We start from the raw sequence: 11,463 nt of genomic DNA, 5'->3' as shown, positions 1-11,463 counted from the left end.
GAAAACATTTTAACTGTAATAAAGAATAAAAATTTGAAAGACTCTTAAGTACTTTAGAACCATCCACTAACACATGTGTGGTTGATGTGCTAATTACAGATCATTCTCAGCCTTTGATTAATATTAGCTCCCTAAGGAGTCTTATTAAGCAAATATTTGTATCATTAAGACTAATTGATTTTCTGTTATACATACAGGTTAGTGCTTTTTACAAGCAAATGCACCAAACGTAAGAGAAGAATCATGTAGAGAATATTATCTATTACAGTTATCTAGACATTATCAGAACCCTGGAAACTAGGAGCAAAACATATTCACAGCTTGATGTGAAATTAGAACTACCTCTCCTTGACTTCATCTTCAGTAATACTTAAGAATCTTATGATGGCAATGATGACGATGACTGATAATGAAGATGCTGTTATAGTCCCTTTTAGACAGAAGAATAAAACTACTGGTTTAAAGTGTTAAGCATCTTAATTTTTGAATTATTTTGTATTAGCAGTGATAGATTTAGGCCAATTCATCCATCACTTTCCTATAGTCTCTCTTGTGATGAATCGCAAGGAGCTATTGTGTCAGGAGTTCAAGATGAGGCCAATGAGTAGAACCATAAATTTAGTGGAGACTGTGATCCTGATTCTGTGTGTGTGTGTGTGTGTGTGTGTGTGTGTGTGTGTGTGTGTGTGTCTACATGCATACATGGGAAATAAATGGCAGGTGAGATAAAGAGAAAGAGGCTATTAGAGATTTTACCAAGGGCTACTCTATTGTACTCTTTGTTTACCTACTTTTATCATTTGATCAGAATCTTTCAAACATATCTGCCAGCCCAAGTCAAAGATATTCAGTGTAATTGCTAATCAAATTTCAAACTCTTAAAAAGAAACACCCAAATAAAGGTAGCTAGTGTGTCATCTTCTAATCCACTTTATAGTTTAACCTTAACATTAGCATACAAAAGAATGACTGGTACAATAAATATTTGTTAAAGAGTTAACAGAAGCAGCTCTCAGTCTAAAGATGAGACTGTCTGGGGTACGTGGAAGGGAACTACCTCAGTCTGGTTGCATACTAGAATCTCTCTGATAGAAGTACTGGAAAGAAAAGAAAATTATAATCACTGGGTTATGCTATTTCAAGGACTATGGGTCAGACTCTATAAAAATGGTGTCCATAATTTCTTCAACCTATAATTCTTAGAGAACTTTCACAAAGTTTTAGATCTGAAATATGCTTAAAGCAATACATTTAACACATGTAGCATCAATTAATAAAGATTGATGTGTACTTAAACTTTTTCCCTTTATGAATGAGAAAATTGAACTCTAGAGAGGTTATTTGCCTTACTTCAGCTAACATAGCTGGTTATTGATACCTGGAACTCACGACTTCAAGTTAATAAAATACCATTTACACTACCCTAAGCAATCAATTACCACCATGATCAATATAATTAATAAAATAAGGTGCCTATGTTAGGTAGTTAGTCTGGCATGAGTGACAGGAGCCAAGGACCAGCTCTGAAAACAGAGAAACTTCTCTTGAAGACCTTCCTTAAGGATTTCCCAGAAATACCTCCCTTTTAGGATTATAAATTACCCTAAATCCTAGAGCACAAAAGCCATAAAAGCTGCTGGCCTAAACCAGCAACAAATGCATGTGCAGAAAGTACTACACATAACTTCAGCCTCATTGTACCATAATTATAATCTCATGACTATGCCTGGAAGTTCATGAATCTAATTATAGTAGACTGAATTCTGGGTAAGCGCATGCTCAGTAGGCAAAAAATTATATAGCAGCCAGGTGTCAGTCAAGGTGACCTCACATATAGATCATCTAGGATCTCCCATCACATGGCCCAAATGTAAACAGACCTTCCCATTTCTACCTTGTTACAGCATTCCTGGCTGGAAACCCGCCACTCTCTTTAAGGCACACTATCTTATCTCTTCACCTTCTAAATTCCACAGGGTTGCAGCCCTCCTTAGCACAGGCCATTTCCTTCTAAAATGTACTTTCAATAAATCTTACTTTTTCTAAGTCTCGCTGACCTGTTAATTCCTTACTGCATCAGTGGGAAAGAACTGAGAGACAACAACACACAACACCACCGTCCACTATCCCCTATGCTTCTGGGGCAACACTGGATTTCACATCACCCCTCCCCCCCACCTCGATTACACCTATAATATACTGTGCTTGTTATAGCATTTAACTTATTTTATACGTGTGCACAGATAAAATACTGTGATACTTTAAAAAATAAATATTTTTGATTTTTAGCAAATAACAAAGAGTAATTTAAAATGTTAGAATGTCTACATATAAACAATAATAATTCTAACACTGCTTTTAATAGTGGGCTTTTAATTTGCACATTCTACTTTTTAAATATCATTATGAAGAGTAGCCTTTCATATAAAGCCAGTTTATTTTTGTAATGTCATTGATATTAACAAATGTACTTTCTTTATATTTGCTTTGAATTTTAAGACAGAATGCTGAATTTCTTATGGAGATATTAATTTAAGAGTCAGGTTTCTATTATGTTAACTACATAAAGGTTATGTCTTTCTCTTACCATATTTCTAGTAAGAAACCAGAGAATAATCTAGAATGTTTAATTAATTAAATGGTATTGAGTAATTATTAATTTGGTATATTTCTCCAAAATTATGGTCATGGACAATATGCAAAATTTTTGCTTTCTAAAGAAAAGACATTCTACTTTCTTTTATTTTCTTTTCCCACTTTGTTTCCAGCTTTAAGGTACAAATACAATAAAAATTTCATCACCTACAAACAGTTTAAATTTCCATGAACAGAGAACACTTAGATGCAGCAACAGCTAAATTGGGATAAATAGTAGATGCTGTTATTTTCTCAGCAATGTCTCATGGAAATTATCCTTACAACTGCAAAATCATTAAAGCTGGAAAAGCACATGTGGTACCCAAGAGGCCTTCAGAAATCCTCCATAATAAGTATTGGTCAAGGACTAGGCTCAAGTAAGTAGATCATGCTGCATCTGCTGGATGATATTGCAGAACACTCATGTGCATTGTCAGGACTCATTATAGATTGTTCTATTAACAGTCTTTGAGGTTCCTTTATCAAGATTAATTTTATCTCCAGCATCTTTCATATACTGTATTGATATGTCAAAAACAGTACAAGGTACAAAATAATATAATGTATAAAATTCTGTAATGTTTTCAGCATATCAAAAAATGTTAGAACTTTCTTGTTTGTATTGAGATTGGGTCCAATGCATTACTCAAGCAACTACATTAACTCGACCAAATAGGATTTATTTTTTTTCAAGATAAAAAGAATCTTAGAGGAAGCAGTTTAGACCTGATACAATAGATTCACAATGTCATCATAATGTCTTCTTTTTACTTTCAACCTCACTCTTCATCGAGTTTGGCATTTATCCTCATGCTCACAAGACGATTGCTCAATCTCCAAGCATTACATCCATACAGGGGAAAGGGAAAAAGAACAAGGACAAAAGCAGAAAGCGGATTCCAGTCAATTCTTTCTCTTTTCAAGAGCTTTACACAAAGGCCCACCATGTGACATCTACCTATATCTTGTTGGACATAATTGGATCATGTGACTATGCCTATTTTCAAAAATGTTTAGGAAGATGAGCATTTTAGCTGAGTACAATGACAAGCTGAAAAAAAAATTCCATAATAAAGGAAAAAGGTGCAAATTGTATTGCTAGAATTTGTTTCCTCTTCTTCTTTAAGGAAACATTTTTGAAATTCAAAAGTTTAACTTCTTTATTATAGAAAATTTTGATATTCCTACACATATAGTGCTCATAGACTTTTCCAGATCCAGAGTTAGATATTTTACCCATGACTCCCTAATATATTCCTTTCTCCCTTTCTCTATGTCTGTAGGCAAGGCACCTCCTCGTCTAAAATAAAACTGCTCAACAATAACCTTGATTCAATACAGGGAGTAGGAATACTTTTCTGAAAAATGGAATGAAGAAAGAGCCCCTTTATGTTTTCTCTATTTGGGCCAGTATGTTAAGCCTGAAAAAAGGAAGAAATATTCAAACCCTGGCCAATCACATGGGTCAAATTCAGAAGTATTATCTATCAGCTGCTCATCAAGAAGCAAAGTAGTTCTTCTATGAGTGATAGGATGTGCAAATCCCTATCCCAATTATACACATGTAATTTCATACAGAACTATGCTAGTCATAAGTGAGGATTAACCATAGCAAACTTCTCAACCAATAAAGAGTCAAATATGGAGAGCCATAGATTTATGAGCAGTATCATTTGCCCTTGCATAAAATTGGAAGTCAGACTTAACTAAATGTAACATGTTTCTAGGCCACCTGCAGACCGAATATAAAATTATAACTTTAGATAGAGATCTTTCTCCCTATAATACACTGGTTTCTCAGTATATTTCTCTGTGAAAGGTAGGAATTTTCAGGATTTATTAACATAGAAATACATCCTCATCAATATGCTGAAAATATTTTATGGAGAGATAATTCATAACAAATAGAAAAGTCAAATACATAACATGTTAAGGAAGATGATTGAGGATAATCATAGCAGTCATTTAGAACTGAGTTTAATTTGAGACTTGGATACTTCAGTCATTGAAAACTTTTGATATCTGTTTTCTCATTTTTAGATTGACATAATAACACTTGCCTAATATAATTGTTTCGAAGCTTGAAAAGATAACAAACAATAATGCCTGAAACACTGCTGGCATAGATTACTTGCTCAATAAATGGTTCCCAGAATTAATAAACTAAACTGAAAGAGAATGAAAAATGGCAGTCTTCCAAGTTTATCTATATTTAGGAGAAACTATAGTTTTTAAAATAATATTAACTATTATTTTCCACACCATTCCCTTAAAATGTGTTTTAATGCTTTTTTAGGTATTCTGAATAAAGTCCTGTGAGCAATTGAAAAGCATAAATTATCAGTAGATCATTTTATCAAAGTAAAACTAATCTATTTAAAGAGTATGAACACAAGAGAAAACTAAAAGGCAGACAGAAAATAAAGGAAGAAGATGATTGCCAAAGAGAGTTATCAAAAGAAATATATGAATACCAAAGCGTACTAAATAATGGGGAAAATATCTTTCTTATTATTGAAACTATGCTTAGGACAAAATGATGTGAGCCTGAGAAATCTAAGGGTAAAGCATGCTAGGGCATCTTACCATTCAGCATATCAAGAAGAGGAGCATGTGACAGTGAAAAGCTTCAGGAGAGCACTTGAGGGTATTTTTTATGTTTCATTTTATGCCATAATATGCTTTCAGCATTTACTTGTATTTGCTATTATAGGATAATAGCAAATACAAGTAAATGGAATTTACTTGTATTTGCTATTATCCTATAATAGCAAATACAAGTAGCCATAGTAAGTTTTCAATGACTGAAGTATCCAAGTCTCAAATTAAAGTCTCATATAGAATAATATGAAAAACCTAACACAAAACAACGTGATAGTTGCTGGTAATTCCATAGTAAGAAACATACTTGCACAAATGAAATTCGTTCCTTATTAGATCTCAGATGAAAGTCTCTTTCAATTTTAAAGCATTCTTTCCAGCTAAAAGGACTCATTCAATATTTAAACAGCATCTACTTTCATTTAAAAAAAAAAAAAACAACAACAAAAAAAAAACTGCAAATGCTAAAGCCTATTGTCTAAACCTAGACAGTTTCATGTTTTTGAGGAAAATATATTGGGCAAATGTACATGCAATTACTCATTGTAGATTCTTCTGTTGTCTCTTTTCAGATAACCATAATTTGAATCTAAAGGAAAGCTATATAACTTATTCTTTAAGTTGAAATGGATGATTATTATAATATGTCTTATTTCTAATATAATTAGGTATGCACATATAAATTTATTGTACCTTCTATGGACAAAGACCAATGAGAATTTTTCCCTGCCATCCAGAAGCTTATGCTCTAGCAAGTGAGTGAATCTCAAGATTATGTTAGTATTGACTAAGAAACTAATTATCCTAGGAAACAGCTGGTGTCTTTTTGCACTGGAGAAGAAGATAGAAAATCTCCAGAGCTATGGCCATGTAAAACCCCAAGGAGAAGGAGGTAGACAAAGCAGATGTCTATGAGTAGAGGGAAGAGTGTGGTTATGTATGACCAGTTTCTAAGGAAGATGGGCTGTTGGACTATCCATTTCCAAGGCTTTGATATCAGGCTCAGGATATCTTATAGCTACAGACAAGAAACACTTTGCATCCCAGACAATACCATTGGATGTTCAGAATATGAGAAAATAAACTATAAAGGATTATTTCATAAAATAACCACCTAAAATATATGAAGTGACATGATCGTTTCCTTTGTGGGTAAACACATTTTAACATCTATGTATTTTTAAAACTTTGGATATATTAATATACAATTTGTTTTTATTTGATGTTTTTAATCTATTCAAATTGGATTTTTAATAATTCTATTTTAAATTATATATTGTTAGATTATATAAATAGAATTACTTTTGTTTACTGATCTCATATCCTGCAACCTTGCTAAATTCACTTATTCTAGTTGAATTTTTGGGTAGATCCCATTGAGATTTCTTTATTCACAACCATGTCATATATGAATAAAGACAGCTTTACTTCAGTTAAGAAATGTTCAGTTCAATGAGTTTTGTCAATTGTATACATGTAGCCATCATATGGAGTAAGATAGAAAATTTTCATTACTCCAGAGAATTCCATTTTGTAACTTTCTGATCATTAATCCCGTTTCTCCTAAGGCAGTAAATATTCAGATTTGTATTACCACATATTTGGTCTGTTTTTATAATTCATATAAATGAAATCATATGGCATGTCTTCTTTTAATTCTATGGTCTTTTGCCTAAAAGCATGTTTTAGGGATTCATCTATGCCGTTGCATATTCCCAGAATTAATTCATTTTGTAATGTCGAGCAGTATTCCACCACAATTTGTTGGATTGTGGGTTGGGTCGATGGATATTTGGGTTGGTTCCAGTTAGGGGTTATCATAAATAAAGTTACTATAATCACTACTTACAAATCTTTCTGTAAGCATATATTTTCAATTCTCCTGGATAAATACTTCCGGATAGAATTGCTTGGTCATAGCGTAGATATAGATTTGATTTATAATAGATCTAATACAGTCCTCTAAAGCAGTTATATATTTTACATTTCCCATCAGCAGTGTATGAGCATTCCAATTGCTCTATACCCTCATCATTTTATTGTCAGTAGATAATAATGATATATCCTTGTGACTTTAATTTTTATTGCTCTCATGATTAACAATATTGAGCGATTTTTCAAATATTTGTTGGCCATTCTTATATCTCACTTCTCTGAAATGCTTGTTCAAGTTTTTATCCTTCCTCCAATTTGGCTGTTCATCCTCTTTTTTCTTCTTTTTACTTATTTATAGGAATTTTTTAAATAAGTCCTTTTTCAGATATATGTATTGCTAATATTTTACCCCAATACAGTGTTTATTTTATTTTATGTTATTAGTTTCAAGTATATAGTATATTGGTTAGACATTTATATATTTATAAAAAAATCCTCCTAACTGCTCTTTCTCTCCTCTGGCTCTCCACCTAGCCAATACATTAATGTTAACTGCATTCCCTATGCCATTGTCTTTAGATGAGAAAAAATGTAAAATTTTGATAAACTCCTGTATATCATTGTTTTCTTTTATAGTTAGTAATTTTTGAATCCTACGAAGAAATCTTTGTTCACTCCAAGATGTTATGTATATATTTCTATGTTTTCTTCTAGAAGCTTTATAGTGCTAGTTTTAAATTTAGATCCATGATCAATTTGAAGTTATGTTCTGTGCAATTTTTGATGTAGGGTCAAAGTTCATACCTTTGTATGGATATTTGCTTTACCCAGCACTATGTGTTAAAAAAACTTTCTTTTCCCTCATTGAATTGATTTGGTACCTTGGTCAAAATTAGTTGACCAGATATGCATAGATCTATTTTTGATCTTTCTATCACATTGATCTCTCTTGCTCTTACTGCTACAGTTTTATTAGAATTCTTGAAATCACACAGTATAGATCTTTCAAGTATTTATTTTCAAAATTGCTTTTCCATGTAAATTTTAGAATAAGGTTATCAATTTCTTTAAAAACTAGAACTGAGATTTTGATCAGTATTCTGTTGAATTCATAGATCAACTTATGGAGAATTTATATTTAACAATATTGACTTTTCCAATCCATAACTATTTAAATCTTCATTTATTTTCATTTTCCTTTCTTTTTCTCGGTCACTTTTGTTAAATTTATTCTTAAGAATTTAGACTTTCAAAAATATTGTAAATTAAAAATAGACTATAACATTGATGCCATGTGATTTCTTATAGAATAATCATATTTAGATATAGTCTATATAACTCGATTTTTTGCAATTTATTGGGTCTTATTTTATATTTAAGAGTATGGTCTATCTGAATGAACATTTACTGTGATCTTGTAAAAACTCTTCATTCTTCAGATGTACAATGGGGTAATATATAAATACTAATAAAGTTGAGCTGATATTTTTTTTGTTTGTTTACTTGCTTATTTCCTTACAAGAGAGGTGTGTTAAAAGTCTCCAACTATTATGGTTATGTCTATTTCTTCCTTTATTTCTCTCAACTTTTGCTTCATGATTTGAAATTTTGTTATCATGTTCAAATATGCTTAGAATTGTTATGTCTTCTCAATGATTTAATCCTTTTATTATTATGAAATGCCTTTCTTATCTCTGAATATATTCTGCTTGAAGTATATCTTATTTGAACTTCATATAGGCACAATGGCTTTATTATACTCAGTTTTGTATGATATAGCTTTTTTATTCTTTTATTTAAAACCCTTAGTGTGTATGTGTGTGTATAGTTTAATTTTATTACTTATGCATAGCACACAGCTGAGTCTTGCTTTTTTTACCCAATCTGGCATTTATTTCCTAATTGGCATGTTTATTCTATTTCCACTTAGTGTAATTATTAATATGGTTGTATTTAGGTCTATCTTTTTATTTCATTTTTTTCTCTTTATTCCATTTGTTCTTTACTTCTTTATTTCTCCTTTCCTGGTATTTCCTTAATGACTCAAGATTAGTTTTCATTTTCATTACCTCTACATTTTAGCTATAATCTCTTGTGTTTTTATATGTTGTTCTAGTAAACACAATATGTGTTTTTAACTTACCAAAATATACCTTTAATTACTATTAGAATACATTATAAACAACAGTATATTTCCATTTATCCTGTCCCATCCTTTTGTGTTCTAGAGTTCTTATATTTTGCTTCTCCCTATGCCAAAAACCACATAGAACATTGTATCTCAAGCAAGGACACATTCTTCTCCTGTCAGGCTGCTGGTAACGTCAGCGGGGAAATCAATCTAATCTAGAGTTGTATTATAGTCATGCTTTGTTGCAGCTTTAGTTAGATTTCGCTCACCACCAAATATTAATTCTAAAAGCCAAAATGAGCCTTAGAACAATATTTTCTTCATACAATATATTCAAGGTCATCCCTCCAAAAAAAAACCCAAAAAAACACAGTCTCAAATTCACCTTAATGTTACCTAATGATTGAAGAAAGAAATACCCTAGAGTAGACACTTCTTTTATGCTCATGTGTCATTCATTTTAAAATTTATTTAACTTTTATTTACCCAATCACATTAGATTACTACGTGGATATTCAAAGTAATGTAATCCTAATGACACTCTTAGATAATTTTACTATACATACATTTTAATAAGGAAGTGAATATATGCATTTGAGCATTAGCAAAATATAACATGGCTCTACAGTCAGCCCATCTTCTTCCTATCCTGATATTCCCAATTCGATCTCTGACAACTTCCTTAATATCTTCTAAACCTCAATGGCCCAATCCAAAGATGAAGATTATTAGTACCTATTCCACAGTATTGGTTTGATAATTAAATCATAATAGCAAATATTATTCAACTCTTGGCTTTGTCAGGCACTGTGACTTACATATAACTTACTTGTGTTAACTAATTTAATTCTCACTATTATCTGTTGATAATAAATATAATGTACCTATTACATTGCCAGATTTTTAAAACACCAAAATTGTTATGTTATAATTTCAAAATCCTAAAGTATGATGATTTACTTAAATAAGTTAGAAACCATGTCCCATTCTTAGCCAGGGAGTAGTTAAATATCATAACATCACCAGCAGACATACAACCTCTTGTGCATACACACATGCACACACACACACGCGCACACACGTGCACACTCATGCACACACAGACACAGAAGTCAGTACAGCACTTTTAGATGTCTGACAAAATATCTCATTTGGTCCTAACAGTTCTGCAAAATAGGAAAGCTGAATTTATAAAATTACTTTTTAAATGAATAAATGGAGGCACATCATAGTGTAGTGATTTACTAAAAATCTCATGAGAAATCCATGGCAGATATCAGACATATAAACAGACATCTCTACTGAAAGGTCTCCTTTCTCTTAATTACACCCAGCACTTTTTCCTATATGAAGAAAACAATTTTCCTTCATAATTTTTCATTACATTCCTCAAAGCCTCTCTAAAAATATCACTTGCCTAGAACGTGTGACAGTGATTGGTGCCACTGAAAATTCATCACTTTCAGATGATTTTTTTCTACTTCATATTAGAATGGAAATTAGGGTTTAACATATTACTGGTTTTATATATAACTTCCCACAAACAAAGCAGTAATAAATTATTGTACAGGCATAATAAGCAACTGAAGGCTCTAAGTAATCATAAATAGTAATGACTATCTTCACTATTAGCATTTTAATAACAGTTTATAAAAACATAATGAAATTCTAATCAATCAAAAGTACACTATCAAAAGAGATTCATTCTGGTAAGGACTTGCCCTAGCAAAAGTAGAAGTTATAGTTTCAAACTTCACAAAAGCATCCTCCAAATGTTTTATTATTATTATTATTATTATTATTATTATTATTATTATTATTATTTAGGAAAATGTTACGTGAATGTATCCAGAGTTTTGGCACATTCTTCTGATGAAGAATAGAAAAAGAAACAGCTGGAATTCAAAACATTTAAAAGTATATCTTAACATATATGAACTACTCAGTTTTTCTCAAGTATTTTAATGGTTGTCTATTTAAAAATTAGTTATCTTGTAAAACGAAGCTACTGAATTTTTGATAATCATATGCCTTGAATCGAGAGTTTGCTATTCATTATGATTTAAAGTGCTTCGTCTATGAAGAGTTTTAAAACAAGTAGAGAAACAGATGTCAGACATCTAATGTTGCTATTCTCAATCAGAGATCATTTTTAGTTTAACTGTTCCTCCTCTCTGACTGTAATAAATTTGCTTTCACATGCATTTCTGGTCACAAGA

The sequence above is a fragment of the Pteropus vampyrus genome, unplaced genomic scaffold (assembly GCF_000151845.1).
Source record: "Pteropus vampyrus isolate Shadow unplaced genomic scaffold, Pvam_2.0 Scaffold242, whole genome shotgun sequence".
NCBI lineage: Eukaryota > Metazoa > Chordata > Mammalia > Chiroptera > Pteropodidae > Pteropus > Pteropus vampyrus.
Note: the sequence above shows the minus strand (reverse complement) of the source record.